The sequence below is a fragment of the Microcebus murinus genome, chromosome X (assembly GCF_040939455.1).
Source record: "Microcebus murinus isolate Inina chromosome X, M.murinus_Inina_mat1.0, whole genome shotgun sequence".
NCBI lineage: Eukaryota > Metazoa > Chordata > Mammalia > Primates > Cheirogaleidae > Microcebus > Microcebus murinus.
This window is the reverse complement of record NC_134136.1, coordinates 52,365,016-52,389,474: the sequence shown is the minus strand read 5'-3', so window position 1 is coordinate 52,389,474 and position 24,459 is coordinate 52,365,016. Positions and strand designations below refer to the sequence as shown.

At 37.5% G+C, this 24,459-nt stretch overlaps 1 pseudogene; it reads left to right on the top strand.

Annotated features, from left to right (window-relative positions):
• LOC105876630 (coiled-coil domain-containing protein 138-like) overlaps nt 1-5,158 on the top strand; it is a 56,524-nt pseudogene extending 51,366 nt beyond the window's left edge.
• The last annotated feature ends 19,301 nt before the right edge of the window (nt 5,159-24,459 follow it).

The following is a 24,459-nucleotide window of genomic DNA, read 5'->3' as shown; positions in this document are numbered from 1 at the left end:
GGATTTAGTAATGAAACATTATGTAGGAAACAACAAATCCAAATGTATATGGGAGAATTTCATTATTAGCAATGACAGGTAAGTTTGATTCAGACAAACCACCTTGCAGAAATCAAGTAGAAAAGCTGTTAAAAAAAATCTTGTTCAAAATATCTTAATGCATGGAGTAATCTACTAAGGCAGCAAGAATTTGAAGTGTCAAAATTCAGAAACAAAGGGAAAAATATTAATAGAATGATATGCAGGGCATTCTCTTCACTTTTCCCTCAATGCATTAATCAACCATTATAGGCTTCTGAGAAGCTGAAAAAAACATTAGAGCTTTTAGCAGTTTCATAAAGCTGGGGAAGAGAATTAGAATTCAAAATCCAACAAAGAAAAGGGTCTCTTTTAACTGTCCTAAGCTTTCATTTTAAGTTTTTGAGGGCTATACTTTAAGGAAAAGGGGAATTGGATACAGACAAGACCCCTCAAAGGATAGTCTCCTTGTGCTTCTGGCAGGGGGAGGGGAAATTAACCATTTTTAAATATGCCAGAGTGTCTGTTATTCTCAAAAAGTTCTATCTTCAGGAGAAACTATTTTTAAAAAGCCTAACCTGATAGAAGTTTATCAGAACCTAACCTACCTGGGGGAAGAGAAATACCAACTTCAACTTTCTCTAGCCAAACTTCTCCACCTTAGCAACTGAGAATTGCTGAAGTTTATAATCCAAGGGCACAAGTTGACCAGAAGACTTAAACCTAATCATAAAACTATAGAATGCCTCCTTTGTTCCTACCCTTTATCACTACATTACAAAAGGCCAATTTACTGCAATTCATTTTATCCAGTACGTCATGTCTACCTTTTACCAAAAGTTACAAGGTAACTAAAAGGCAAAAAATACAGTTCAAAGAGATGGAAAAAGCATCAAGATCAAAGTCAGTGCTACAGTCTGAATATTTGTGTTCCCCCCAAAGATTCATATGTTGAAATATTAATCCACAAAGTAATGGTGTTAGGGAAGTGATTAAGTCACAAGGGCAGACCATTCATGAATGGGATTAGCACCCTTATTAAAAAGGTCCAAGAGCAACCTTTTGCCCTTTTCACCATGTGAAGTTATAGCAAGAAGATGACCATTTGTAAAACAAAAGGAGGACCCTCATCAGATACCAAATCTGCTAGCACCTTGGTCATGGGCTTGTCAGGCTCCAGAACTATGAGAATTAAATTTCTGTTGCATATAACACACCAGTTTATGATATTTTGCTATAGCAGTTTGAATGGACTAAGATAGGCAGGAATATTGCAATATTCAAGCCAGGAATTAAAGAAAAAAAATCTAAAAATCTACAGTTAAAGCCTCACCTCCACCAGCCAGACATGAATTTGAACGTAGTTGTTGGGGAGACTGCAGTTGTAGCACACCAGTGAGCCGAGGGTCCTCAAGACACCAGGGCAGGATTTTGTAGTGAAGCATCTCAAAAGCTGCTACAGACATCAGGGCAGCTGCCCTGGTGAGTGTGATTTTTCAAATTTGGTCAGGCTAAATGTAAGAGAAGGTCTTTAACCTCCCTAGGTTATTTGGATATCTATTCATCTGGAGGTAAAGTTGGTTCATCGTTAAGATGTTATTCTGATAAAAGCAAGCATTGTACAACACCTTTTTGCAGTTTGTTCAAGCACGTAAATGTGAATTGCCTAGATGATTAACTGGATTCTTTTCGTGATTTGAAGAAACAGCAAACAGAAGAAGAGTTAATTAAAAATGATCATAAAGTTAGTACCTCCAAAATAACCAAGCAATCTTTTAAAGAAATAGAAATAGTTGCCCTGCCAACTAACATTGTCTCATTAAGACGTAGGACTGAATGTTGTAGTGATGCAAGTGGCTCTCTTTTGCTACCCCAAATCGAAAGTATCAAACAAACAGACTTTATTTTCATATCAAGTGAGTCAGATATACAACAAATTATTTCAAATACACTTATTTGTTTTTAGCTATTTTGCTGCTAGTTTAATTATTTTACATGTAAATTGTTTATTCACATATAAGGTATTGAGGTGGTAGATAGATTCAAGCGATCAAGGTAAATAGAATTTATAAGACAGAAAAGAGGGGGAAAAAGCATAACTTAGGAACAATGAAATTTTCATTGCATAGTTAGCAGAAAAGGTTGTTCCTCTTAAAACTGAGAATTTATCATGGGAACAGATGTGACAGGCTCTCTTTGTATGATGTCAGCCAGCAACCCTCCATCAGCACCTCCACCCTAGTCAGATCCAGCCCATACAATACTTCTCAGTAGACTTCCTTTCTGAAAAGCTGCTAAAAAGTAATGTTCTTTTTTCCATCCATTCAAGGTCAAGAGTCTTCACCTTTTGCTTTCAAGCATTTCCTTCTTTCTCCTCTTTTTCTAAGGAATGGCTTTACCTATTCCTTCCTGGGAATAGAATTTGACATGGCTCTCACTCAGCACAAGATTATATTGCCTTGATTCTGCCATCAGGCAAAAATAAATTGTACTTTTTAAAATCAAAATCAAAATTCTCAGAAAAGATGATTACACAGCAGAGTTAAGGTTCCGTCATGACTCAGAATGTTATGGAAAGCAGTTCAGGGTTACATAGTTCAAATATTACTACAGGGGCTGATATTTGTGGGATTACGGTATAAATTATCTTAGGAGAACAGAGCTGGCTCATACCTTAAAAGTATGTACTATAAAATGACACATACAAGAAGGTCATGCTCCCTCCATGAGGCATATTGAAAGCTATGGATTTGGTGATGGGTAGTTAAGGTGGTAAATGTTGAGGTGGGTTGGAGTAGTGGAAGGTAGATTAAAAAATGCCCACAAGTCATGTAAACAATCTGATTCCTCTTTTTTACCCTTTGAAAATTATTTTTTGATAGGATATTTTAAATTTACATAATTATATGTTTCAACCAGAATTTGCTTATTAAAAATAGAAAATATGAGATCTGAGGCCCACTTGAATGTAACATGAGGAAGGGAATATAAGAAATGAGCAACAAATGCTGGCAAGGATGTGGAGAGTAGGGAACACTTTTACACTGCTGGTGGGACTGCAAATTAGTGCAACCTTTGTGGAAAAGAATTGGGAGTTACCTCAAACAGCTAGAAATAGAAATACCATTCGACCCAGCAATAGCATTGTCGGGCATCTACCCAAAAAAGCATAAGACATTCTATTATAAAGACATCTGCACCCGAATGTTTATGGCAGCACAATTCACTATTGCAAAGACATGGAAACAACCCAAGTTCCCGTCAATTCATGAGTAGATAATCAAAATTTGGTATTTGCTCACAGTGGAATATTACTCAATTCTAAGAAACCACAGCGAGCTAGCACCGTTTATGTTATCCTTGATTAAGCTTAAGCCCATTATCCAAAGTGAGGTGACACAAGATCAGGAAAATAAGCTCCACATGTACTCATCATCAAATTGGTACTGACTGATTAAAACTATGGTGCTCAAATGGTGGTAGTGCTCACCAGAGATTTGGGGGTGGGGAGAGATCCACATCTTAGGGATATGGCAAGCATTGTGGTTGGGGAGGGCATACCTCTAACCCTTCTTAGCGAGAGACAAAGATGTGAAATGTAACGAAAAGGTCAAAAAAACAAAAAACAAAAACAAACAAAAAAAACGTTTATCTGGTGGGGGGCATAGGGGAGGGGGGAGGAGGGGATGGGTGTATACTTATATAATGTGTGCGATGCACACCACCTAGAGGATGGACACGCTTGAAGCTCTGACATGGAAAGGGGAGGGGAGGGATGGCAAGGGCAATATATGTAACCTTAACAATATTTGTACCCCCATGATATGATGAAGTAAAAAGAGAAAAAAGAAATCTGTATTTTTAAATGCCATTATGATTCTGTAAAATTGGCAAATTGTCCGTAGAGAGAGAACCTTTTAAAATTCCATGGAGTACCAACATTACTCAAACCTACCCCTCTCAACCACCCCAATCCCTAGTAACCACCATTCTAATCTCTAGCTCTAGGAGATCATTTTTTTAAAACTCTACATATGAGTTAGATCATGCAGTATTTGTATTTATGCACCTGGCTTTCACTTAGCAAAATGTCTTCCAGATTGTCACAAATGGGACAAATTCCTTCTTTTCTATGACTGAATAGTATTCCACGTCGGTTTATCCTAGATCAATTTCTTTTATTTCAAAATATTAATTGGGTAAAAATGTTTTGGTGCATGGATAGTTTTATAATGCCTAAGGCAGGGTTATTAGTGTGACCATTGCCCAAATAATATCCATTGTACCTGTTAGGGAGGTTTTTACACCATGCCTCCTCACCCCTCTTCCATTCTTGATTTCCAATGACTTTTACTTCACTTTGTGCCCATGTGTGTGCATTGATTAGTTCCAAATTATTAAAGAGTACATGTGGTGTTTGTTTTTCCACTCCTGAGAAACTTCACTTAGGAAAATTATCTCTAGTTCCATCCAAATTTCTGTGAAAGACATTAATTCATTCCCTTTTATGGTTGAGTAATACTCATGGTGTGTGTGTGTATATGTATATATCACATTTTGTTAATATACTCATGAAGTGATAGACACTTAGATTGATTCCAAATCTTTGCAATTGTGAACAGTTCTGCAATAAATATTTGAGCACAGGTGTCTTTTTGATAAAATGGCTTCTTTTCCTTTGGGTAGATATCTAGTAGTAGGATTGCTGGATCAAATGGTAAGTCTACTTTTAACTCATTGACAAATCTCCATATTGTTTTCCATGAAGGTTATACTAATTTGCAGTCCCAACAACAGTGGGACTGCAACACAACAGAAATTTGCTGAAGAACTTGGAAAGCAAGAATGCTTTTTACTTGAAAGAGAACTGCTTTTCAGTCATGAAAATGCCTTAAGTAAAACTAAAAGTGTTGAACAATAGGTCCTTACAAAATTTCATATTATAAAGGAACAACATTATGCAGAAGTTGAATATTTAACTGAAGTTCTCAAGGAAAAGAATAAAGAAAGCAAGAGACTGAGGTCTTCTTTTGATGCACTGAAAGAATTGAATGATATCTTTTAAAAATAATTAAATGAAATAAGTGAAGAAAATAGGGAGATGGAAATTCTGGCTGAATGAGTTCAAGCTGGTTTTTAAACTTTTCACTTTGTGAGCAGCATGAGAATTTCCTTTCAATTGCTATATTGTCATAAATTCATACTTCCTCTGTAAAGTATCTAAATGAGCTTGAACTCTTTTAGCCTGAATTTCCATCTTCCTGTTTTCTTCACTTACTTCATTTACCACTCCATCCAGCAATCTCACTACTGGGTATCTACCCAAAGGAAAAGAAGTCATTATATCAGAAAGACACGTGCATTCATACGTTTGTCTCAGTGCAATTCATAATTGCAATCATATGGATTTACCCCAAGTACCTATCAACTGATGAATGGATAAAGAAAATAAGGCACACACACACACACACACACACACACACTCTCTCTCTCTCTCTCTCTCTCTCTCTCTCTCTCTCTCTCTCTCTCTCTCTCTCTCTCTCTCTCTCTCTCTGTACTACTCAGACATCAAGAAGAATGAAATAATGTCTTCTGCAGCACCTTGGATGGAACTGGAAGCCATACTCTTAAGTGAAGTAGTTCACCAATGGAAAAACAAATACTACATGTACAAACTTATAAGTGGAAGCTAAATGATGGGTCTATATGATTATACAGGTTGATCTAATGGACTTTGTAGGCTCAGATGAGGGAAGTTGAAGGGGGGTTGAGGGATGAAAAGTTACCTGTTGGGTAAAATGTATACTATTTAGGCAATGGATACACTAAAAGCCCTGACTTCACCGAGACACAATTCATCCATATAACAAAAAACCCACTGGTACACCTTAAATCTATTGAATTAAAATAAAATAAAATAAGTTTAAAACAAGAAAAATAAAAATAAATAAATATATACAGTTAATGTGCTAAGGGCTTTAATGGAAAAAGTAGACACCATGTAAGATCAGATGGATATATAAGCAAACAGATGGAAATTTTAAGAAATAACCAAAAAGTAATGGCAGACTAAAAAACACTGTAACATAAAGAAAGAATGCCTTTAATGGGCTCATTAGTAGACTGGACATAACTGAGAAAAAAATCCCTGAACTTGATGATTTGATAATATAAACCTCTAAAACTGAAAACAAAGTTAAAAAAGACAAAAATACCCAGAATATTCAAGAACTATGGGACAAGTTCAAAAGAGGTAACGTGTGTATAATGGGAATATGAGAAAGAAAAGAAATAAAGAAGGGTACAGAGAGCTTATTTCAAGAAATAATTGCCAAAAACTAACTAAATCTGAGCAAAAACATTGACATACAGATTCAGGAAGTTCAAAGAAGTTCAATTAAGAAAAATCAAAAGAGAACCACACCAAAATATATTATAATCAAACCATCTAAAATCAATGACAAAGAACTGTAAAAGTAGGAAGATATCAGTGATTTGTTACATACAGGGGAGCTTCCATTGTATTATCAGTGGATTTTTCAGCAGAAAGTTTGCAGGCTAGAAGGGGAATTATGTATTCAAAGTGCAGGAAAACATACCTGTCAATCAAGAATTTTGTATCTGACAAAAGTATCCTGCAGCATACGTGAGAAATTAAGACTCTCCTATATAAGCAAAAGCTGAAAGAGTTTATTGTCACTAGACTTGTTCAAGAAAAAAAAAGCTAAATGGAGTCCTTCAAATTGAAATGAAAGTGCAGTGGGCAGAAGTTTGAAGCCAATTGAAAACATAAGGTTATCTAATAAAGGTAAATACACAGATAAATATAGTGATGTGTACTATTGTAATTTTGTTGAGAATTTAAATAACAAAACCAACAACTATAAATCTATGTCAATGGGTATACAATATATAAAGATGTAAATTGTGACAATTACAACAGAAATTGAGGATACAGAAGGGGCTGTAAAGGCGTAGAGTTTTTATAAGGAACTGAAGTTATGGTGCTATCAATTTAAAATAGGATGCTATAGCTTTAAGACATCTTAGGGAGTTGCAATGGTAACCGTGAAGAAAGTATTTATAAATATACAGAAAAGTAAATAATAAGGGAATGAAAATACATGAATTAAAAATTTAAAAATCCACAAAACAGTAAGATTGGAAAGGTGAGACAAAAAGCTACTAACATATAGAAAACAATTAGCAAAAATACAATAGTAAGTACTTCCTTAACAAGGATTACTTTATTTCCTTTGGGGTAGGTGAACTGTATGTTTTTTTTATTATTATTATTTCATAATATTGTGGGGACACACACATTTTGGGTACATATTTTGCTTTTGTACAGTTTGAATCGGTTATAAGTGTGCCTTTCACCCAGTTAGTGCCCATTGTACCTGTTAGGTGTGAATTTACCCATCTCCTCCCACCTCCTTGATTTCCCTTGAGTTTTACTTGTAAGTGTTGATAGATTAATTCCAATTTACTAATTAGTACATGCAGTGTTTGTTTTTCCATTTTTGCAATACTTCACTAAGAAGAATAGTTTCCAGTTCCATCCAGGTATTACAAAAGATTCTATATCACCATTTTTCAGAGCTGAGTAGTGGTCCATGGTATACAAATAATTCACATTTTATTTTATTTGATTTGATTTTTTTATTTCAGTATATTATGGGGGTACAAATGTTGAGGTTATGTATATTGCCCATGCCCTCCCTCCCCCCTTGAGTCAGAGCTTCAAGCGTGACCTTCCCCCAATCGTGGCACATCTTACTCATTGGGTTTGTATATACGCATTCCCTCATCCCCCTCCCACCTGCCCAACACCCAATAAATGTTATTCCTATATGTCCACTTAAGAGTTGATCCGTTAATACCAATTTGCTTGTGAGTACATGTGGTGCTTGTTTTGCCATTCTTGAGATACTTCACTTAGTAGAATGGGTTCCAGCTCTATCCAGGAAAATGCAAGAGGTGCCATATAACCATTGTTTCTTAAAGCTGAATAGTACTCCATGGTATACATATATCACATTTTATTAATCCACTCGCTCATGTATTGATGGGCACTTTGGTTGTTTCCACAGCTTTACAATTGTGAATTGTGCTGCTATAAACATACCAGTGCAGGTGTCTTTTTCATAGAATGACTTTTGGACTTTTGGGTAGATGCCCAGTAATGGGATTGCTGGATCAAATGGTAGATCTACTTGTATCACTTTAAGGCCTCATATAGCCAACTAATCTTTGACAAAGCAGACAAAAAACATACACTGGGGAAAAGAATCCTTATTCAATAAATGGTGCTGGGAAAACTGGATAGCCACTTGTAGAAGACTGAAACAGGACCCACATCTTTCACCTCTCATAAAAATCAACTCACGCTGGGTAACAGACTTGAACCTTAGGTGTGAAACTATTAGAATTCTAGAGGAAAACGTTGGAAATACTCTTCTAGACATTGTCCTAGGCAAAGAATTTATGAAGAAGACCCCAAAGGCAATCACAGCAGCAACAAAAATAAATAAATGGGACCTGATCAAACTAAAAAAGCTTCTGCACAGCCAAAGAAACTGTCAAGAGAGCAAACACACAACCCAAACAATGGGAGAAAATATTCATAAGCTACACATTCAATAAAGGGCTGATAACTAGGATTTATTTAGAACTCAGGAAAATCAGCAAAGAAAAATCAAACAACCCTATCAAAAAGTGGACAAAGGACATGAACAGAAACTTTTCAAAAGAAGACAGACTAATGGCCAACAAACATCTGAAGAAATCCTCAACATCTCTAATCATCAGGGAAATGCAAATCAAAACTGCAATGAAATATCACTTATCTCCAGTAAGAATGTCCTTTATCAAAAAGTCCCCAAACAATAAATGTTGGTGTGGATGTGGAGAGATAGGAACACTCCTACACTGCTGGTGGGACTGCAAACTAGTTCAACCTCTGTGGAAATTCACATTTTATTAATCCACTCGTATTGATGGGCACTTGGGTTGTTTCCACATCTTTGCAATTGTGAATTGTGATGCTATAAACATTTGAGTGCAAGTGAGTTTTTTATAAAATGTCTTTTTTTGTTGTTTGGGTAAATACCTAGTATTGGGAATGCTGCATCAAATGGTAGGTCTACTTTTAGTTCTTCCAGGTATCTTCATATTACATTCCATAGAGGTTGTACTAGTTTGCAGTCCCTCCAACAGTGTATAAGAGTTCCTTTCTTTCATTTTCTTTTTTTTAAAGACCCACCACACTTTTTATTGGTATTAGTTTCAAAATAAAATTAATCCCACATATTCTTATTGAGCCTATAGTGTTTTAAACTCAAGTTAGGTATTGTGGAAAAAGACAATGTTACATGGACAAGTAATGTATTATCTTGAGATGTTTTTTTTTTTTTATTTCAGCATATTATGGGGGTACAGATTTTAAGGTTTCAATAAATGCCCTTTCCCCCCTCCCCCCACAAGTCTGAGTCTCCAGCATGACCACCTCACAGATGGTTCACATCTCACTCATTATATATGTATATACCCGCCCCCCTCCCCCCTGCCCAATACCCTATTACTGCAGTACCTATGTGACCACTTAGGTGCTGTTCAGTTAATACCAATTTGCTGGTGAGTATATGTGGTGCTTGTTTTTCCATTCTTGGGAAACTTCACTTAATAGTATGGGTTCCAGCTCTAACCAGGAAAATATGAGATGTGCTATATCACCATTGTTTCTTAGAGCTGAATAGTAGTCCATGGTATACATATACCACATTTTATTAATCCATTCTTGGATTGATGGGCACTTGGGCTGTTTCCACAGTCTTACAATTATGAATTGTGCTGCTATAAACCTTCGAGTGCAGGTGTCTTTTTTGTAGAGTGTCATTGGATCTTTTGGGTAGATGCACAGCAATGGGATGCTGGATCAAATGGTAGATTCACTTGTATCGCTTTAAGGTATCTCCATATTGCTTTCCACAGAGGTTGAACTAATTTTCAGTCCCACCAGCAGTGTAGGAGTATAGAATTTTTTTATTTCCATCTTGATTTCTTCATTTATGAAGTAATCATGTAGTAGGAGGTTGTTTAATTTCCACATTTTTGTTTAGAAATGTGAGTTTCTGTTAGGGTTGATTTCTACTTTTATTCCACTGAGATCTGAGAAGGAACATGGTATGATTTCTATTTTTTTAAATTTCTTGAGATTTACTTTGTGTAAATCTCTAGGATATGGTCAATCTTAGAGAATGTCTCGTGAGCTGATGAGAAGAACGTATATTCAGTGGATTTGGGGTAGAATGTCGTGTAGATGTCAGTCAGACCCAGTTGTTCCATGGTTTTGTTTAAGTCCATTATTTCTTTATTAATTTTCTGTTTGGAGGATCTGTCTTGTGCCGTCAGTGGGGTGTTGAAATCTCCAGTGATTATGGAGTTGCTATTAATCCTTTTGCTTAGATCCAGTAAGGTTTGCTTTATGAATCTGGGTGCACCTAAGTTGGGTGCATATATATTTAAAATTGTTATCTCTTCTTGTTGAAGTATGCCCTTCACCATTATATAATGACCCTCTTTGTCTTTCACTACTTTTGTTGGTTTAAAAACTAAATCGTCTGAAATTAGAACTGCCACACCAGCATTCTTTTGGCTTCCACTTGCCTGGAATACTGATCTCCACCCTTTTACTTTTAGTCTATATGCATCCTTGCAGGTTAGATGTGTTTCCTGAAGACAGCATATACTTGGCCTGTATTTTCTTATCCATTCAGCCAGCCTATGTCTCTTGAGTGGAGAGTTTAAGCCATTCACATTTATTGAGAGAACTGATAGGTAAGGTAGATTACTGATCATTCTGTTGGGTTGGATGTTGTTGCTTTGATTTCTCTCTTGAGCCATTGTATTATCTGGCCTTTAATCTTTGGGTTTTGGTTGTTTTTATATTTGTGAGTTTTTATTATGTTGTTCCGTGCCTAGCGCTGTTTTGAGTACTTCTTGTAGGGCTGGTCTTGTCTTGGTGAATTCTCTGAGACTTTGCTTGTCTGAGAATGTCTTTATTTCTCCTTCATATATGAAGCTTAGTTTTGCAGGGAAGAAGATTCTAGGCTGGGCATTGTTTTGTTTCAGAAGAGTGAGAATGGGGCCCCAGTCTCTCCTTGCTTGTAAAATCTCATTAGAGAAGTCTGGTGTTATTTGAATTGGCTTTCCCTTGTATGTCACATGCTTCTTTCTTCTTACAGCTCTTAGAAGGGCCTCTTTAGTTGATATTTTGGTCAGTCTGATGACTGCATGTCGTGACGTCTTCCTGTTTGCATTGAATCTCCCAGGGGTCCTCTGAGCTTCTTGAACTTGTATATCAAGATTTTGAGTAAGGCCTGGGAAATTTTCCTCTATTATATCTTCAAATAGCTTGTCCAACCCTTGGGTGTTGTCTTCTTCTCCTTCTGGTAAGCTTATGACCCTCACATTAGGTTTCTTCACATAATCCCACATCTCTTGTAGGCTTTGCTCTTTTCTCTTGTTTCTCTGCTCTATCTCTGTGATGGTTTTATTTAGTTGGAGGGTGTTATCTTCCAGCTCTGAGATTCTTTCTTCTGTTTGATCTACCCTGTTCTTGAGACTTTCCACTGTATTTTGTAGTTCCCTGAATTGATTCTTCATTTCCAGGAGTTCGGTTAAACTTTTCTTCATTTTGTCCATTTCTTTTTCCAGATCTTGGAGGCTTTTTGTGGTTTCTTTGTGTTGGTTATTGAGTTGTTGTTGTTGGAGGTCGGTGAGTGTTCTTATGATCCACATACGGAATTCCTCTTCTGTCATTTTGGTTGCCTGATTTGGGTTGGTGTTCATTTCTAGGGGGCTGGTGCTCCTCTTTGGGAGTGTGTTTTCCGTTTGGTTCTTCATATTTCCCGAGTTCCTTTGCTGATTTCTTCCAATGTCGATCCGTTGTTGTTTCTTTCCTTTAGGTTTTTGTTTGGATATTCACACACCTTGTTTAGTTTCTGAGGCATTAGGTGGTGACTGTGGGTGAGATTCGACCACTCCCTGTATAATGAGTCAGTGGGTGCCGTGATAAGGCTGTGCAGGATGCCGTCCCTGTCAGTAGGTGGCGCTTGCTTGGAGGAACAGGCTATGCTGTTGTTTTTGTGTCCTGCTATCAGCTCTTGTTCTAGGCGGAGCTGGGTTGGGTAAGCCTGCCCTCAGGCACCACCAATGCAATTAGCAGGGGTCAAAGTTCTGTTCTCTGCTTCCAAGAAAAGCTGTAAGGGCAGGGCTGGAATGGTCCCGCTCAGCCAGAAAGTCTGCTTGTGGGGGTGGGGCTGTCTGAGACCTGCAGTCTGGAGCAGGCCTCGCTTCTTTCCACCCTCCCCAACTCCGCTGCTACTCCTGGGCCTCTGCCAGCAGTCCAGACCACACGTCACCAGACCTCCCCGGATTGTGATGCCTGCGTGGAGGTTCCCTGCGCAGAAACGCTGCCTGGGCTGGGCACACGGCCTCCCTTTGGTGGGAGGGTTGCCCTCTGGGACGCTGATCTGCCCCTGGAGGCACACACACCTCCACAGGCTGTTCACAAATATCCCTTCTGTGCCCTGGGCAATGCTAGACCTCTGTGCATGGGCTCTGGTCTGCAGGTCCGACCTCTGGGTCCCAGAGTTCAAACTGTATCCCCACCAGGGAGAGGATTTCCGGTCCCAATTCACCCGCAGGGAGCCCAAGCTGTGTCTGTGTCTCTCAGCCTCTGAGTCGACACCGTTCTCCTGGGAACACCGTGCCAGCAGCACCTGGGAGGGCTGGCGGGTAGGGAGCTCACAGTCTGAGTTCCCCTGAGTCAGGTGTAGGGTCCCAAAAAGGAAGGTCCCGTTCCCTGGAGGTGCCTCCGGCTGGTGGCTGTATTGTCTCTCTGGGCAGCCGCAGGTAGGGTCAGTGGAGGGGAGAAGGAGGCAATATGGCGCCTGCCGCGCGGCTCGGGTCTGTGCACATGGAGGTGCACAGGGATTTGGGAGTCTGTTGCCGTGTCCGCTACAGGCTCACCGCTAGCTGGCGGCGGCTGTCTCTGGGCTGGTGTCCGCAGGTCTCTCCACCCGCTGGGGAGCCCACCAGCAGTCCTAAATGCAGGGGAGGGGAAAGGTGTTTTATCCACCTACCCTTCCTGCTGGTCTCCGGGCTGCTTCGGCGGTCTCAACTTCCAGTTCTGCTCCAAAGCCTCCTCCCGTGGAGTCTCCCAGTGTCTCAGGTACCCCTCCTTCTGGCCCTTGTCTGCTGTATGCTCGCCTTCTTGCTTCTTTTTTCTAATTTCTGCTAGAATCTGTCTTTTCTGCAGAGACACTCTTTCTGGCAGTGTTTCTCGTCTGCCATCTTGATCCTCCAGCCCCTATCTTGAGATGTTTAAATCCAGGGACATGCTTGAAGCTCTGACTCGATTGGGGAAGGGAGGCAAGGGCAATATATGTAATCTTAACAACATTTGTACCTCTACAATATGATGAAATAAAAAAATAAATTAATTAAATGAAAATTTCAAAAATCCAGGGATGAAAATGAAGTTTGCACAAATTGGTTCGTGACTATTATTCAAAAGGGCAGACTGTCATAGGGAAGGGGAAATAGTATAAGTTTTTACTGGAGAGAGAAAAATAAACCATATCTAAGAGTGAGTACAGGAAAAACACAGTAAGCTTTTCATGAATTAGATGGAAATTTAGATTAATTTGGCGGACAAACAGACATTTAGTTGGATACAGAGGAGTTAGACATTTTCAGGTAAAGTTGAATGATAGAAGAGCTTTAACCAAGGTATACAGTTTGGAAAAGGCAGGGTGAGTTTAATTTGGTTGAAAGGAGATAAAGGGAAATGACAGCAAATTAGATCAGAAAGGCAGTTTCAATATATAAGATGAGTCCAGGACCATGAACGCCCAGGGAAATTACTTCATTAAATCACAGTAGTAATATCGAAAGCTTTGGATCAAGGGAATGACATGATCCAAGCTGCCTGATGCTTACATTGAGCCATGGGTGAACTCTATTTTCTCAATCTCTATTTCTCTTGACTTGCATCCTATGTCTCAGTAAAATGGAGCCACACTTGGTTCCCCAAAGGTGCCATTGGGTTCTCACATCTATGCCCTTGCTAACATTGTCTGTTGTCCTGGAATTCATTGATTCATTCTGCAAACAATCCCACACGTCCACTAGCTGATCCTATGCTACAAGAGAAACAGACTCCAGTAGAACAAGAATCCTGTTATTGTGGGAGGAAAGCACAGGAGACTCTAAGTCCATTGGTAGCCCAGCGTACTCTCAAAGCCTATATAAGGAGCGCCTATTTTAAATCTCAGGCTTGGGGAGACAGGAAAGGCTTGTAGGGAGAGGTTACTTGCAGGCTCATTTGCGTGGAAGATACATGTTCCAGATTTAGTTTAAGTTTCATTTCTCTATAAAAATGCCTCTTACTTCTCTCTGTGGCATACATGTATTATACATTATAGTATGCATTTCTTATCACTCTCAAGTGTCCTTGTAAGAAAATATAAACCACTATGGATTAGTTTCCTATTGCTGCTGTAACAAATTACGATAAATTTAATGGTTTACAACAACACAAATTTATCTTCTTACAGTTCTGGAGGTCTGACACCATGATCAAGTGGGATTTACTCCTGGAATGCAAGGATTTTTCAACATATGAAAATCAATCAATGTAATACATTACATTAACCGAATGAAAGGCAAAAACCATATCATTATATTAACTGTCACAGAAAAGGCAAGAGATAATATTTAATGCACTTTCATGATAAAAATATTCAATCAACAAAGGATAGAGGGAAGCTACCTCAACAAAATAAAGACCATTTATGAAATGCTTACAGGTAACATCATACTCAATGGTGAAATACTGAAAGCTTTTCCTGTAAGATCAGGCAAAAGGCATGGATGCCCACTCTCACCACTTCTATTCAACATAGTATTTGATGTCCTAGCCAGAGCAACTAGTCAAAAAATAAAACAAAACAAGAAACCCAGAAAACAAAAACAACAAAAAAAGAAGTAAATGACTTTCAATTTTGAAAGGAAGATGCAAACTTATTTCTATTCAGACATGGTATGTTCTTATATATGTAGAAAATCCCTAAGATTATAAAAAAAAAAGTGTTAGAAATAATATACAAGTTCAGCAAAGCTGTAGAATTTGAAATCAAAACACAAAGGGAAGTTGCACTTCTACACACTAACAATGAGAAATCTGAAAAGATAATTAAGAAGCAATTCCATTTATAATAGCATCAAAAAGGAAAAAAAATGAGAATAAACCTCACTAAGGAGTAGAATGACTTATACAGTAAAAACTACAAAACATTGCTGAAAGAAATGAAAGAAAACACTTATAAATGGAAACCTGTCTTGTGTTCATTGACTCAAAGACTTAATATTGTTAAGATATCCATACTACCCAAAATTATCTACAGACTCAACACTATCCATATCATAATCCCAATGGCATTTTTTAGAAATATAAAACAATCCTAAAATTAATATATAATCTCTAGGGCTCCCCCAAAAAACAATTTTGAAAAATAAGAATAAGTACTTGGAGTACTCACTTTTCCTGATTTCAAAATATATTATATAGTTTCAGAAATCAAAACAACACGGTACTGGCATAACACAGACAAATATACCAACAGAATAGAATAGAAAGTCCAGAAATTAGCCCTCATATATATGATACAATGATCTTCAACAAGCATGTTGAGACCATTCTATGGGGGAATGACAAAGGCTTCTACAAATTGTCTTAGGAAAACTGGATATCCACATTCAAAAGAATGAAGTTGGATTCTTACCTTGCACCATATATAAAAATTAACTCAGAATGGATTAACTAACTAAATGTAAGACCTAAAACTGTAAAACTCATAGAAAAAAAGCAGAATCAGAGCTTCATAACATAGGATTTGGCAATTATTTTTTAGATATGACACCAACAGCACAGGCAATGAAAGCAAAAATAGACAAATTGACTAATTCAAACTTACAAATTTTGTTCATCAAATACCATAACCAACAGAATAAAATGGCAACCTAAGGAACGGAAGAAAATATTTTCAATTCCTGTCTGATAAGGTGTTAATTTCCAGAATACATAAAAAACTCCTACCAAATCAAGTGACCCAATTAAAAAATGGACAACAGATGTTAATAAAGAGTTCTACAAAAATAATATACAAATGGCCAATAAGCATATAAAAAGATACTCAACATTACTAATCATCAGGGAAATATAAATCAAAACTGTAATGAGATGTCAACTTATACACATTAACATGATTATTATTTAAAAAACTACAACAAAAGCAAAAATAACAGATGTTGTCAAGAATGGGGAGATATCAGAGCCCTCGGCACAATTGTGGGATTGTAAAATGGTGCAACTGCTATGGAAAACAGTATGGATGGTCCTTAAAAAAATAAATAAATAAATAAAAGGAGAGCTATATTATAATCCCACAATCCCTCTTCTGGTTATATATTCAAAATAATTTAAAGCATGTTTCCTAAGAGATGTTTACATACTTATGTTCATTGCAGCATGATTTACAATAGCCAAAAGTTGGAAGCACTGCAAATGTTCATTTATAGATTATTGGATACTAGAAACATGATATATTGATAAAATAGAATATTATTTAATGTTAAATTGAAAATATTCTGTCACATGATACAACATGTCTAAACCTTGAGCATATTAAGTTAAGCAACATAAGCCAATCACAGAAAGACAAATACTGTGTGATTCTACTTATAGGAGATATCTAGAGTAGTATAATTTATAGAAACAGAAATTTGAATGATTACCAGGGGCTGGAGGGAGGTAGAAAAGAAGAGTTGTTGTTCAATGGATATAGTTTTTCAGGTTTGCAAGATGAAAAAGTTCTGGAGATCTGTTTCACAGCAAAGTGAATATACTGAACACTATTGAATTAGAAAGTTAAAATGGATAATATGGTAAATTTTACATTATTTGCTTTTACCATAATAAAATAGGAATCTTAATTCCATTGAATCTCCTTTCACATTCCACATCTGTTCTGTCAGCAAATCCTGTTGTCTCTGCCTTTAGAATATATGCATAATTCAAACAATTTTTACCACCTCCATTGCTACTACCCTGTTCCAAGCCACTGTCATCTCTCACCTGGATTTTTTTCTACAGCCTAAAAATCTGTCCTTCGTTTCCTCCTTTGACAGTTTTACAGTATATTCTTATACAATAGTTAGAATTATTTCCTTAAAATATACTGCCATATCACTTTTCTGTTCTAAATTATTCAATGAATGGCTTCTCAACACATTCAGAATAGAAGCTGGGGTTTTTATTATTGCACTTCAAAGATTAACATGATTTGATAACTCATTATCCCTCTGACGGCCTCTCCTACTACTCTTCCTCTTGTTCAATTCTTTATAGTACTCCATATGTTCCTTGGACATGTATTTTACCCATTCAACTTATGTTATTTGTACTACCTCTTTATATTTCTGAAATTCTCTTCCCCCAGATATCTATTTGGTTAACTTCTTCACCTCTGCAAAGTCTTTGTTCAAATGCTGTCTTCTCAAACATGTTTATGTTTACCACTCAATTTAAAATTGAAATATGCCTTCACTCTCACAACTCCTGATCTCCCATATTTTGTTCTATTTATTTTTCCCATGGTATTTATCTCCTTCTAACCAAAAACATAAATAAAATTGCATGTTTCTCCATCTTAAATAATCTTCTAATGGCTTCCCATCTTGTACACATAACAAGACATGTCCCTTACTGTGGTCTTCAAGACTTTCTGTGAGCTAACTCTTTTACCTTTCTAACCTCATATTCTAGTATTTCCATTCCTCAACCTTCCTTACTCACCTATATCTATCCACTCAGGCTGCTTCTTGCTGTTCTTTAAAAGTGCTATGCATGCTTTAATCTTAGGGTCTTTATAAATGTTGTTTCCCTCTCTGAAAGGCTCTTTTTTAAGATATATTCATGACTCACTCCCTCTATTTTTTCAGGTTTTTTGTTTGTTTTTTTTTTGAGATAGAGTCTGAGTCTGACTCTGTCACCCAGGCTGGAACTCCTGGGCTAAAGCAATCCTCCCTCCTCAGCCTCCTGAGTAGCTAGGAGTTTGGAGTTTAGGCTGTACTTGGCTAATTTTAAAAATATTTTTTATGGACATAGGGTCTTGCTATATTGACTAGGCTGGTGTAGAACTCCTGGCCTTAAGCAATCCTCCTACCTCACCCTCCCAAAGCACTGAATTACAGGTGAGAGCCACCCTGGCCCCAAAGCTACCTTCTTAATGAAACTTACTCAAGACTCACGTCTGTAATTTTAGGCACCCCAACATTTTATATGTTTCCCTGACTATACGTTCCCCTTATCACTTATCATTTAACATAATATATATTTTATTTTTTTGCCTCTGCCACTAGAATGTGAACTCTATGATAGCAAGAAAATTTTTTTTCTTTTTTCTTTTTTTTACTTTTATAATCCCAGTACCCAAACTAGTAGACACAAAATAAATATTTGTTGAATAAAATCATACAGTATTACATCAATGGAAAGAATTGGGGTTTTGCATTTGATTTGCAGATATATAAAAAACTACCTTTCATCAAGAAAACCTAGATATTTTAAACTTATATACTTTTTATGAGACCTAACATATCATGTGGAATAGGAATATTTTCCTTTAAACAAAACATGGAGAATGTCACTGTATAATTTATCTTCTGCATAAGATTTTTGAGCTATATTATAATTTATCATAGTGTTTACATTAAAATAAGAAAAATTCTGTGGTGAAGTCATTTCAATTTTAGTCACTACTGTATTTACAAAATAAATATCTGTTAATTTCTTTCCTTCAAAACAGAGTGCAAATTAAGTGTCAATTACTATCCTGCATATTCTTTATTTTTTTTTTTTTTTTTTTTTTTTTTTATTTTGGCATATTATGGGGGTACAGATTTTAAGGTTTCAATAAATGCCCATTCCCCCCCTTCCCCCAAAAGTCTGAGTCTCCATCATGACCATCCCCCAGATGGTGCACATCTCACTCACTATGTATGTATATACCCGCCCCCCTCCCCCCTCCCACCTGCCCAATACCCTATTACTGTAGCACCTATGTGTCCACTTAGGTGCTACTCAGTTAATACCAGTTTGCTGGAGAATATATCTGGTGCTTGTTTTTCCATTCTTGGGATACTTCACTTAGTAGTATGGGTTCCAGCTCTAACCAGGAAAATATAAGGTGTGCTATATCACCATTGTTTCTTAGAGCTGAATAGTACTCCATGGTGGACATATACCACATTTTATTAATCCATTCTTTGATTGATGGGCACTTGGGCTGTTTCCACAGCCTTGCAATTATGAATTGTGCTGCTATAAACATTCGAGTGCAGGTGTCTTTTTTGTAGAGTGTCACTGGATCATTTGGGTAGATGCCCAGCAATGGGATTGCTGGATCAAATGGTAGATTCACTTGTATCGCTTTAAGGTATCTCCATATTGCTTTCCACAGAGGTTGAACTAGTTTGCAGTCCCACCAGCAGTGTAGGAGTGTTCCTCTCTCTCCGCAACCACGCCAGCATTTATTGTTTGGAGATTTTTTGATAAAGGCCATTCTCACTGGGGTTAAGTGATATCTCATTGTGGTTTTGATTTGCATTTCCCTGATGATTAGAGATGTTGAGCATTTCTTCATATGTTTGTTGGCCATTCTTCTGTCTTCTTTAGAAAAATTTCTGTTCAAGTCCTTTGCCCACTTTTTAATGGGGTTATTTGATTTTTTCTTCCTAATTTTCCTGAGTTCTAAGTATATTCTAGTTATCAGTCCCTTATCGGATGCATAGGATGCAAAAATTTTCTCCCATTCTGTAGGCTGTCTGTTTACTTTCATGACTATTTCTTTGGCTGTGCAGAAGCTTTGTAGTTTGATCATGTCCCATTTATTTATTTTTGTTGCTGCTGTGATTGCCTTTGGGGACTTCTTCATAAACTCTTTGCCCAGGCCGATGTCTAGGAGAGTGTTTCCAACTTTTTCCTCTAGAGTTCTAATAGTTTCATATCTTAGGTTTAAGTCTGTTATCCAGCGTGAGTTGGTTTTTGTGAGAGGTGAAAGGTGTGGGTCCTGTTTTAGCCTTCTACAGGTGGCTATCCAGTTTTCCCAGCACCATTTATTGAAGAGGGATTCTTTTCCCCAGCGTATGTTTTTGTCTGCTTTGTCAAAGATGAGATGGCTATATGAGGATGGTTTTATATCAGGATTCTCACATCTGTTCCACTGGTCAATATTCCTGTTTTTGTGCCAATACCATATTGTTTTAATTACTACAGCTTTGTAGTATAGTTTGATATCTGGCATATTAATGCCTCCCATTTTGTTTTTGTTGCCTAGAATTGCTCTTGATATTCGGGGTCTTCTTTGGTTCCATACGAAGCGTAAAATTATTTTTTCTATATCTGTGAAGAATGCTGATGGGATTTTAATAGGTATTGCATTGAATCTGTAGATCAGTTTGGGTAGTATAGACATTTTGATGATATTGAGTCTGCCGATCCACGAGCATGGTATGGATTTCCATCTGTTTACATCCTCTGCTATTTCCTTCCTCAGTGTTTCATAGTTCTCCCTGTAGAGGTCTTTTACCTCTTTGGTTAAATATATTCCTAGGTACTTTAATTTCTTTGTTGCTATTGTGAAGGGAATTGAGTCTTTGATTTGGTTCTCAATTAGATTGTTGTTGGCGTATATGAATGCCTCTGATTTCTGTGTATTAATTTTGTATCCTGAGACTTTACTAAATTCATTGATCAGTTCCAGGAGTTTCTTGGTTGAATCCTTGGGGTTTTCTAGATACAATATCATATCATCAGCAAACAGTGAAAGTTTGATCTCTTCTGCCCCTATTTGGATACCTTTGATTCCATTTTCTTGTCTGATTGCTGTAGCCAAGACTTCCAGCACTATGTTGAACAGAAGTGGAGATAGTGGGCAGCCTTGTCTGGTTCCAGTTCTAAGTGGGAATGATTTCAATCTTTCCCCATTCAGTATGATGTTGGCTATGGGTCTGTCATATATGGCTTGTATCATTTTTAGGTATGTCCCTTCTATGCCTATTTTCTTAAGTGTTCGTATCATGAAAGGGTGTTGAATTTTGTCAAAAGCTTTTTCTGCATCCATTGATAGGATCATGTGATCTTTGTTTTTGCTTCTGTTTATGTGGTGAATTGCATTTATAGATTTACGTATGTTGAACCATCCCTGCATCCCTGGGATGAAGCCCACTTGGTCGTGGTGGATTATTTTTTTGATAAGTGTCTGGATTCGGTTAGCTAAGATTTTGTTGAAAATTTTTGCATCTATATTCATTAGGGATATTGGTCTGTAGTTTTCTTTTTTTGTTGCATCCTTTCCTGGTTTTGGTATCAGGGTAATATTCGCTTCATAAAAGGTGTCGGGGAGGTTTCCGTTCTTCTCGATGTTGTGGAATAGTTTCTGCAAGATAGGTACTAGTTCTTCTTTGTAAGTATGGTAAAATTCAGGTGTGAAGCCATCTGGACCGGGACTTTTCTTTTTAGGGAGATTTTTAATTGCTGTTTCTATTTCAGCTGTTGAGATTGGTCTGTTCAGGGAATCTATTTCTTCCTGGTTGAGCCTAGGGAGGCTGTGTGTTTCTAGAAATTTGTCCATTTCCTCCACATTTTCCAGTTTGTGTGCATAAAGATTTTTGTAGTATTCATAAATTGTATCTTGTATCTCTTTGGGATCAGTTGTGATATCTCCTTTTTTATTCCTGATGGAGCTTATTAGAGATTTCTCTTTTCTGCTTTTCGTTAGCTTAGCCAACGGCGTGTCAATCTTGTTTATTTTTTCAAAGAACCAACTTTTTGTTTTATTAATCTCCTGAATAGCTTTCCTGTTTTCAATTTCGTTTAGTTCTGATTTGATCTTGTTGATTTCACTTCTTCTGCTGGGTTTGGGGTTGGTCTGTTCTTCTTTTTCCAGCTCTTTGAGTCGTTTCATTAGATTGTCTATTTGTGATCTTCTTGCCTTTTGGTTATAGGCATTCATGGAGATAAACTTTCCTCTCAGAACTGCTTTAGCTGTGTCCCAGAGGAGTTGATAACTTGTCTCTCCATTGTCGTTTTCTTCATAGAAGTTTTTTATTTCCGTCTTGATTTCTTCATTTACGAAGTAATCATTTAGTAGGAGGTTGTTTAATTTCCACGTTTTTGTGTAGAAATGTGAGTTTCTGTTAGGGTTGATTTCTAGTTTTATTCCACTGTGATCTGAGAAGGTACATGGTATGATTTCTATTTTTTTAAATTTCTTGAGATTTTCTTTGTGTCCTAGGATATGGTCAATCCTAGAGAATGTCCCGTGAGCTGATGAGAAGAACGTATATTCAGTGGATTTTGGGTAGAATGTTCTGTAGATGTCTGTCAGACCCAATTGTTCTAGAGTTTTGTTTAAGTCCATTATTTCTTTATTAATTTTCTGTTTGGAGGATCTGTCTCGTGCCGTCAGTGGGGTGTTGAAATCCCCGGCGATTATGGAGTTGTTATTAATCCATTTGCTTAGCTCCAGTAAGGTTTGCTTTATGAATCTGGGTGCACCTAAGTTGGGTGCATATATATTTAAAATTGTTATCTCTTCTTGTTGGACTGTGCCCTTCACCATTATATAATGACCCTCTTTGTCTTTTACTACTTTTGTTGGTTTAAAAACTAAATCGTCTGAAATTAGAACTGCCACACCAGCCTTCTTTTGGCTTCTGTTTGCTTGGAATATTGATCTCCACCCTTTTATTTTTAGTCTATGTGCATCCTTGCAGGTTAAATGTGTTTCCTGAAGACAGCATATACTTGGCCTGTATTTTCTTATCCATTCAGCCAGCCTATATCTCTTGAGTGGAGAGTTTAAGCCATTCACATTTATTGAGAGAACTGATAGGTAAGGTAGATTGCTGATCATTCTGTTGGGTTGGATGTTGTTGCTATGATTTGTGTCTTGAGCCATTGTAATATCTGGCCTTTAATATCTTTGGGTTTTGGTTGTTTTTATATCCGTGGATTATTATTATGATGTTCCGTGCATAACGCTGTTTTAAGTACTTCTTGTAGGGCTGGTCTTGTCTTGGTGAATTCTCTGAGCCTTTGCTTGTCTGCGAATGTTTTTATTTCTCCTTCATATATGAAGCTTAGTTTTGCAGGGAATAATATTCTAGGCTGGGCATTGTTTTGTTTCAAAAGAGTGAGAATGGGGCCCCAGTCTCTCCTTGCTTGTAAAGTCTCATTAGAGAAGTCTGATGTTATTCGAATTGGCTTTCCCTTGTATGTCACTTGCTTCTTTTGTCTTACAGCTCTTAGAAGGGCCTCTTTAGTTGATACTTTGGTCAGTCTGATGACTGCATGACGTGACGTCTTCCTGTTTGCATTGAATCTCCCAGGGGTCCTCTGGGCTTCTTGAACTTGTATATCGAGATTTTGAGCAAGACCTGGGAAATTTTCCTCTATTATATCTTCAAAAAGCTTGTCCAGCCCTTGAGTGCTGTCTTCCTCCCCTTCGGCTAAACCTATAACCCTCACGTTCGGTTTTTTCACATAATCCCACAGCTCTTGTAGACTTTGATCTTTTCTCTTGTTTCTCTGCTGTATTTCTGTGACTGATTTATTTAATTGGAAGGTGTTATCTTCAAGCTCTGAGATTCTTTCTTCTGCTTGATCCACCCTGTTCTTGAGACTTTCCACAGTATTTTGTAGTTCTCTGAGTTGATTCTTCATCTCCAGGACTTCGGTTAAAGTTTTTTTCACTGTGTCAATCTCTTTGTTGAACCTTTGTTCCATTTCTTGGAGGTTTTTTGTGTTTTCTTGGTGTTGGTTATTGAGTTGTTGTTGCAGCTGGGTGAGTGTTCTTATGATCCACATACGAAATTCCTTTTCTGTCATATTGGTTGCCTGATTTTGGTCGGTGTCCGTTTCTAGGGGGCTGGTGCTCCTCCTTGGGGGTGTGTTTTCCGTTTGGTTCTTCATATTTCCTGAGTTCTTTCGCTGATTTCTTCCCATGTCGATCAGTTGTTGTTTCTTTCCTTAGGTTATTGTTTGGGTATTCACACACCTTGTTTAGTTTCTGAGGCGTTAGGTGGTGCCTGTGGGTGAAATTGGACCACTCCCTGTATATTGAGTCAGTGGGTGCCGTGGAAAGGCTGTGCAAGATGCTGTCCCTGTCAGTAGGTGGCGTTTGCTTGGAGGAACAGGCTATGGTGTTGATTTTGAGTCCTGTTATCAGCTCTCGTTCTGGGCGGAGCTGGGTTGGGTAAGCCTGCCCTCAGGCCGTTAGCAGGGGTCAAAGTTCTGTTCTCTGCTGTCAG